This window comes from Papio anubis, chromosome X, assembly GCF_008728515.1.
Source record: "Papio anubis isolate 15944 chromosome X, Panubis1.0, whole genome shotgun sequence".
Taxonomy (NCBI): Eukaryota; Metazoa; Chordata; class Mammalia; order Primates; family Cercopithecidae; genus Papio; species Papio anubis.
In genome coordinates, this window is record NC_044996.1 from 35,560,806 (window position 1) to 35,570,263 (window position 9,458).

The window sequence follows — 9,458 nt, forward strand, 5'->3', positions numbered from 1 at the left end:
GAAAGAAAAAGAAAGAAAGAAAGAAAGAAAGAAAGAAAGAAAGAAAGAAAGAAAGGAAGGAAGGAAGGAAGAAAGAGAAAGAAAAGAAAAGAAATTGCCTAGTGATGAGATTCTAGTTCACACTGCTTCTTTGTACAGAAGGCAAGACCAGGATTAATTCAGACAAAAGAAAACAAACCACTTAAGAGATGGAGCTTCCTGTGTGCGGTGGCTCATGCCTATAATCCCAGTGTTTTGGGAGGCCAAGGTGGGTGGATCACTTGAGGTCAGGAGTTCGAGACCAGACTGGCTAATATGGCAAAACCCCATCTCTACTAAAAATACAAAAATTAGCCAGGCGTGGTGGCACATGCCTGTAATCCCAGCTACTCGGGAGGCTGAGGCACGAGAACGGCTTGCACCAGCAAGATGGAAGTTACAGTGAGCTGAGATCGTGCCACTGCACTCCAGTCTGGGCAACAGTGCTAGACTCTGTCTAAAAAAAATACCAAGAGATGAAACTGGCCAGGCGTGGTGGCTCACACCTGTAATCCCAGCACTTTGAGAGACCAAGGCAGGAGGATCCCTTGAGGACAGGAGTTCAGGACCAGCTGGGCAACATAGCGAGACTCTGTCTCTACAAAAAAATACAAAAATTAGCTGGGCATGGTGGTGCATGCCTGTGGTCTCAGCTACTCAGGAGGCTGAGGTGAGAGGATCGCTTGAGCCTGGGAGGTTGAGGCTGCAGTGAGCCATGATTGTGCTGGGTGACAGAGTGAGACCCTATCTCAAAATAAATAAATGAAGTCTTTATCGATTTGAGATCAATGCTGAAGTATTTACAGATGAAACAACATGATGTCTAGGATTTGCTTTAAAATACTACAGAAAATGTTAAGACCACACAATGGGGGAAAGAAGCGTCTCTTCCCCACCAAATGGTGCTGGGACAACTGGAAAACCACATGCGAAATAATAAAGTTGGATCCCTATCTCACTCCATATACAAAAATTAATTGAAAATGGATCAATGATCTAAATATAATAGCTGAGGCTGAGTGTGGTGGCTCACGCCTGTAATCCCAGCACTTTGGGAGGCCAAGACAGGTGGATCACTTGAGGTCGGGAGTTTGAGACTAGCCTGTCCAACATGGTGAAATCTCTACCAAAAATACAAAAAATTATTCAGGTGTGGTGGCAGGCACCTGTGTTTCCAGCTACTCAGGAGGCTGAGGGAGGAGAATCAATTGAACCTGGGAGGCAGAGGTTGCAGTGGGCCGAGATCACACCACTGCACTCCAGCCTGGGTGACAGACCAAGACTCTGTCTCAAAAAAAAAATAAATAAATAAAATAAAAATAAATAAACAAACAAATATATGATCTGAAATGATAAAACTCTTACAGGAAAACAGAGAGATATATCTTTATGACCTCAGATTTGGCAATGAATTATTAAATTTGACACCAAAAGCATAAGCACCAAAAGAAAAAAAAATAGATAAATTGGACTTCATCAAAATTTAAAACTTTTGTACATCAAAGGACATTATAAAGAAAGTGAGACGTCAACCTGCAGAATGGGAAACGTAATTCTAATAAGAGTCTAGTATTCAGAATATGTAAAGAACTCTTACAATTCAATAAGAAAAGGGCCAATCATCCAATTTAAAAATGGGTAGAGCAGCTATTCAGGAGGCTGAGGTGAAGAATCATTTGAGTCTGGTAGGTTGAGGCCACAGTAAACTATGATCGTGCCCTTGTACTCCAGCCTGGGTGACAGAGTGAGACCCTCTCTCAAAAAAGGAAAAGAAAAGAAAGGCCGGGTGTGGTGGCTCACGCCTGTAATCCCAACACTTTGGGAGGCTGAGGCGGGTGGATCACGAGGTCAAGAGATGGAGACCATCCTGGCCAACATGGTGAAACCCTGTCTCTACTACCAATACAAAACTTAGCTGGGCGTGGTGGTGCGTGCCTGTAGTCCCAGCTACTCGGTAGGCTGAGGCAGGAGAATTCCTTGAACCTGGGAGGCAGAGATTGCAGTGGGCTGAGATCGCGCCAATGCACTCCAGCCTCGTGACAGACTGGGACTCTGTCTCAAAGAAAACAAAACAAAACAAAAACATAGGTAGAGGAATTGAACAGGCATTTCTCCAGAGGAGATATACAAATGACGAATAGGCACATGAAAAAATGCTAGGCTGGGCGCAGTGGCTCACACCTGTAATCCCAGCACTTTGGGAGGTTGAGGTGGACAGATCACTTGAGGCAAGGAGCTCGAGGCCAGCCTGGCCAACATGGCAAAATCCCGTCTCTACTAAAAATACAAAAATTAGCCTGGCGTGGTGGCTCATGCCTATAATCTCAGCTACTCGGGAGCCTGAGGAAGGAGAATCGCTTGAACCCGGGAGGTGGAGGTTGCAGTGAGCTGAGATGGGGCCACTGCACTCCAGCCTGGGTGACAGAGCTTCACTCTATCTCAAAAAAAAAAAAAAAAAATGCTCAGTATCTTTAGTAATTAGGTAAATGGAAATCGAAACCATGAGATACCACTTCACACCCACTAGGATGGCTATAATACACACACACACACACGCTCACACAGAAAGAGAGAGAAACACAGAGAGAAAATAACAAGTGTTGGTCACATGTACAGAAATGGGAACCCTTGTATATTGTTGGTGGGAATGTGAAATGGTGCAGCTGCTGTGGAATAGAGTTTGGCAGTTCCTCAGAAAGTTAAGTATAGAATTACCATATGATTTAGCAACTTCACTCCTAGGTATATTTCCAAGAGAAATGAAAACATATGTCTGCACAGAAACTTGTACGCAAATGTTTATAGCAGGATTATTCATAACAGTCAAAAGGTGGAAGCAGCCCAAATGTCCATCAATGGATGAGTGGATAAATAAATTGTGGTTCATCTATATTTTGAAATATTATTCAGCCATAAATTGGAATGCATGACTGATACATGCTACAACTTGAATGAACCTCTAAAAAATGCTAAATGAAAAAAGCCAGAGACAAAAAGTCACATATTGTATGATTCCTTTCTTATAAAATGCCCAGAATAGGCAAATTTATAGAGACAGAAAGCATATCAGTGGTTGCCGGGGGTCAGGGAGGGGGGAAATAAAGAGTAATTACTTAATAGGTACAGGATATTCTTCTGGGGTGATGCAAACACTTGAAACTAGAGAGAGGTAGTGGTTGCACTGCATTTTCAATGCACGAAATGACACTGAACTGTGTACTTTTAAATGGTAAACTGTATATTATGCAAATTCCAGCTCAATTTAAAAACTACAATACCAGCCTGGACAACATATGGAGACCCCCTTCTCCACAAAAAGTAATTTAAAAAGAATTAGATAGGTAAGGTGGTGAGTGCCTGTAGTCCCAGCTACTTGGGAGGCTGAGGTGGGAGGATCACTTGAACCCAGGAGGTAGAGGCTTCGGTGAGCTATGATCGCATCACTGTACTTCAGCCTAGATGACAGAGTGAGATCATGTCTCAAAAAAAGAAAGAATAAAAAGACTGTGCAGGGTGTGGCTCAAGCCTGTAATCCTGGCACCTTGGGTGGCCAAGATGGGAAGATCGCTCGAGCCCAGGAGTTCAAGACCAGCCTGGACAACATAGGGAGACCCCTGTCTCTCCAAAAAAAAAAAAAAATTAGATGGGTGTAGGCTGGGTGCGGTGGCTCACTCCTGTAATCCCAGCACTTTGGGAGGCTGAGGCAGGTGGATCACCTGAGGTCAGGAGTTTGAGACCAGCCTGGCCAACATGGTGAAACTCTGTCTCTACTAAAAATACAAAAAATTAGCCAGGCGTGGTGGTGGTCACCTGTAATCCCAGCTACTCGGTGGGTTGAGGCAGGAATCGCTTGAACCCTGGAGGCGGAGATTGCAGTGAGCCAAAATCGCGCCATTGCACTCCAGCCTGGGCAACAAAAGCGAAACTCTGTCTCAAAAAATAAATAAATAAATAAATTAGATGGGTGCAGTGGCATGTGCCTATAGTTCCAGCTACCTGGGAGGCTGAGGTGGGAGGATTGCTTGAGCCTGGAAGGTTGAGGGTGCAATGAGCCATGATTATGCCACTGCATTCCAGCCTGGGTGACAGAGCAAGACCCGGTTAAAAAAAAAAAAAAGGTGGGATGGTGGTAGATGAAACAACGTTAGCAAAAAGCTAATAATTGCGGAAGCTGAATGATGGGTGCATGAGAATTAATTATGCCATTCTTTCTGCTTTTGTGTATGTTGTATGTTAAAGTTTCCATAATTAAGAGTAAAGAGAGAAGTTGTGCTTGTAAAACTGTAGCAATATGATATATATTGTCTGTTTCCAGAAATTTCCTTACACTTAAAGTCCAAAGGTTAATCATGCCCCAATAAACTGCCCATGTGTGCTGCTTTGGAGCGGATAAAGACGGGGGAGGGGAACGACTGCCAAGAAGCCAGAGTGTGTTGGGAATGATGAGGTCTAAGGGAATACATTTCTATAGTTATTATGTGATTATCTGCCTTTTAAAATGGTGTGCCATGGCCAAAGACTACTGAAAGTCTGTAAAAGATCACCAGGAGAATGAAAACATAATAGAAAATCAATGCAACCCTGGTGGTACATGCGTTTAGTACATAATTTGAATAATGTCACGGAAACTGCCATCACTGGGGAGGACAATATATCTCAGTATGATGTTGTATTGGTAAGTGTTGCCACATGGAACAATTCTGGAGATGCCAATCACATCATAGACTATGTGAATGGCACTCCCCTGGAGATGTATAAAGATGTGTAGAGGCCGGGAGCGGTGGCTCATGCCTGTAATCCCAGCGCTTTGGGAGGCTGAGGTGGGCGGGTCACCTGAGGTCAGGAGTTCGAGACCAGCCTGGCCAACATGGTGAAAACCCATCTCTATTAAAAATACCAAAAATTAGCCAGGCATAGTGGCGGGTACCTATAATCCCAGCTACTCCAGAGACTGAGGCAGGAGAATTGCTTGAACCCAGGAGGCGGAGTTGCGGTGAGCCGAGATAATGCCATTGCACTCCAGCCTGGGCAACAAGAGCAAAACTCTGTTTCAAAAAAAAAAAAAAAAATGTGTAGAGACAGTCTGTTGAACCCTATACAAGGGGCCCTGTGCTATATAAACTCATTATTTTCATTCCCCACAGATGTCTGGTTGAAAGAAGAGTTATAAGTCAGGTGTGGTGGTGTGCACCAGCTACTTGTGAGGCTGAGGTGGGAGGAATGCTTGAGCACAGGAGTTGGAGGCTGCAGTGAGCTATGATCGCACCACTGCACTCTAGCCTGGGTGACAGAGTGAGACTCTAGAGACTCTATCTCCAAAAAAATACATTAAAATTTTTTTTTTCTTTTCTTCTTTTTTTTTTGGTAGAGACAGAGTCTCACTCTGTTGCTCAGGCTGGAGTGCAGTGGCGGGATCTCGGCTCACTGCAAGCTCCACCTCCCGGGTTCACACCATTCTCCTGCCTCAGCTTCCCGAGTGTCTGGGACTACAGGCACCTGCCACCACACCTGGCTAATTTTTTGTATTTTTAGTAGAGACGGGGTTTCACCGTGTTAGCCAGAATGGTCTCGATCTCCGGACCTCGCGATCCACCCGCCTCAGCCTCCCAAAGTGCTGGGATTATAGGTGTGAGCCAGCACGTCCGGCCAAAAAAAATTTTCAAGAAAAGTTATAAACAAAAACCACTATTATGGGGCTCAAACTGTGTCTGAAACTAACAGAGTCAGAATAATTTCAAGAAAATGTAAACGATGAAAGCCTTTGATTTCTAAAAACTCAGGAGGTGAGGTATCTAAAATGAAACAATAATGATTTCTGAAACAGCCGAATTAAAGAGTGCCTAAATATTGTAAAACAGGGGATTTGTGCTCCTCTCTTTGCTCCAATGAATCTATTCAAAATGGTTTACTCATTTTAAGCTGCAATTAAAACAAAATATAGTGGGGTGGTGATAACATGAATATATACATATATATGTGTGAATATATATACACACATATATACATATATAAAATGAATGTGTGTTATCTTTTACAATTAAAGCGCAATAAAGTTGAATGTGTATGTATGTATATATGTGTTTATATATGCGTATGTGGTGTGTGTGTATATATATATTTATATATAGTGTATATTTCTTGTCAATGAGACCTCAATTTTCGGACCTCTTCTCTAGCCACTCTTCTCACTCCCTTGATGATCTCATCCAGTGTTTATGGCTTTATATAACATCTGTACCGGCGTGGTCCAATGGAAATACAATGTGAGCCACATATATAATTTTAAATATTTTACTAGCCACATTCAACAAGTAAAAAGGAACATGTGAAATCAATTTTAATAATGTATTTTATTTAATCCAGTATAGCCAAAAATATCATTTCAACATGTAATCAATATTAAAAAATTATTAATAAAATATTTCACTGTTTTTTTTCTGTATTGTCTTTGACATCCAGTGAATATTTTACACTCATAGCATGTCTCATTTCAGACTAGCCACATTTCAGGTGCCCAATAGTCACATGTGGCTGGTGGCTACTGTATCAGATTGCAAGTATGCTGACAAGGTCCACATTTACTTTTCCAACCTAGATCTCTCTCCCCTGAACTGCAGACTCATTCATCCAACTGTCTGCTCAACATCCCTACCTGCATTTATTATAGGCATCTAAAATTTAGTATGTCCAGGGCCAGGCGTGGTGGTTCACGCCTGTAATCCCAGCACTTTGGGAGGCTGAGGCGGCCAGATCACTTGAGGGCAGGAGTTTGAGACCAGCCTGGGCAACATGGCAAAACCCCATCTCTACTAAAAATACAAAAACAATTAGCCGGGCATGGTGGCGCGTGCCTGTAATCCCAGCTACTCCAGAGGCTGAGGCACGAGAATAGCTTGAACCAGGGAGGCAGAGGTTGCAGTGAGCTGAGATCACTCCACTGCACTCCAGCCTGGGTGACAAAGTGAGACTTTGTCTCAAATATATATATATATATGTGTGATATTTGTAATATATATTATATATATGTGTGTGTGTGTGTGTGTGTGTGTAGTATGTCCAAAATGAAGCTACCCATCTTCCCCCAAGAAACCTTTCAGAGGCTTACACATCTCAATTAATGACGACTCCATTTTTCGGGTTGCTCAGGCCCAAAACCTTGGAGCCGTCCCAGACTCCTCCTTCTCTCACATCCTGCATCCAATCCTTCAGCACATCCTGGTGGCCCTACCTTCAAAATATAAGACCGCTTCTCACCACTTCCATTAATACCCTGGTCCAAAGCACTATCATCTCTTACTAAGATGATGGATGGATCCTCTCTTACTAAGAATGTGCTGGCCTCCTAAATGGTCTCCTTGCTTATATCCTTGGCCCCTTCAGTGTTTAAAACACAGCAGCCAGAGTGATTCTGTTAAAATGGAAGTCAGATCACAGCAGTCTGCTCTGAACTCTCCTCTGGCTCCTCATTTCACTCCGCAAAAGCCGAAGTCCTTACAATGATTCCACACCCTCACCTCCGGTGACCTCTCCACTCTCATCTCTATTCTCCCCTCGCTCACTCACATCACGTTTACCAGCCTCCTTGCTCCTTCTCAAACATGCCAGGCATGCTTCAGCCCCAAGGCATTTGCACTTGCTGTCCCCTCTGTCTGGAATGCTGTTACCCTAGACAGAAGAGTGGTTATCTTTCTCCCCTCCTTCCAGCGTTTTCTCAAATGTCACCTTTTCAGTGAGGCCTTCCCTTTACATCCTATTTAAAATTGTAGCTCACCCCCCAGACTACCTATTTTTCTTTCTTCCCCGTTTTGTTTTCTCTCCATAGCACTTACTACATACATATATATATATATATATATATATTTTTTTTTTTTTTTTTGAGATGGCATTCTGCTCTCATTGCCCAGGCTGGAGTGCATAGGTGCCATCTCAGCTCACTGCAACCTCCACCTCCCAGGTTCAAGCAATTCTCCTGCCTCGGCCTCCCGAGTAGCTGGGATTATAGGCATGAGCCACCACGCCCCACTAATTTTGTATTTTTAGTAGAGGCGGGGTTTCTCCATGTTGGTCAGGTTGGTCTCGAACTCCCGACCTCAGGTGATCCACCCATCTCGGCCTCCCAAATTGCTGAGATTACAGGTGTGAGCCACAGCGCACTTAGAATTTACGGGGAGAGACAAACACTATTAGTATTTAGAAGTTATCACTACCTAAAATCAAAACTATTAGTGTTTGTCTCTCCCCGTAAATTATAAGCTCTGTATGAGCAAAGCTTTTTGTGTGTTTTGTTCATCACTATATATCCACAACACTTAGAACAGTGTTTGGCATATAGTAGGCACTCAGTAAATATTTGTTGAATGGCTACATTATATAACATTTTCATTCAGGACGATTGGTCATAATATTAAGGAAGTATGTAATGAAAAGACATAAACACTGCTCCCATGTTTCAACATTGCTTCATGTATGCCACATTTTATAACAAAACATAAAAATATAAGATATCTGAACTTTATATTTGTTCTCGATAAAATAAAAATATTTCGATCGTTGTAATGTTATAGGTGTTTTGATGTCTTAGGAAATTTTTCAAGCATGTGAATCAAATTGTAACAGTTTTTTGTGGCAATTAGTTCACTAGTAAAACATTTTTGTTGTTTGTCTACTTTCTATGTATGTATGCATGTATGTATGTATGTATTTTATTTTTTTGAGATGGAGTCTACCTCTGTTGCACAGGCTGGAGTGCAATGGCGTGATCTCAGCTCACTGCAACCTCTGCGTCCCAGGTTCAAGCGATTCTCCTGCCTCAGCCACCCAAGTAGCTGGGACTACAGATGCCTGCCACCACGCCCATCTAAATTTTGTATTTTCAGTAGAGACGGGGTTTCACCATTTTGGCCAGGATGGTTTCGAACTCCTGACCTCAGGTGATTCACCCGCCTCAGCATCCCAGAGTGCTGGGATTACAGGCATGAGTCACCATGCCAGGCTGTTTATTTATTTAAGAGATGTGGTGGCAGGGGGGGGCCTCCCTATGTTGCCCAGGCTGGTCTTGAACTCTTAGGCTCAAGCAATCCACCCACCTTGGCCTCCCAAAGTGGTGGGGATACAGGCATGAGTCATTGCGCCCAGCCCTGCCCTGGTTGTCTACTTTCATTCAAATGAGCATTATATCTTGAGTTCCTGGTGGAACTCCAGTCACATACGATAATTTTAAAGGTTCCTTGGTCAAATACATGTGGGAAATGCTCCTTAGTGTATTATTCTGTGGAAACTATTTCATCTTCTCAGTTCTTTACTTCATTTTCTGGACTTCCTCCAGCTCAGTGACTTCACGTCATCATTTGCTCTTTCCCTGACTTGTGCATGCAACAAAAAAGATCTCCACCTCGAGGGCTTTGCCATTGCATTGCTTTTACGCTAGTAGTTAGGGAGCA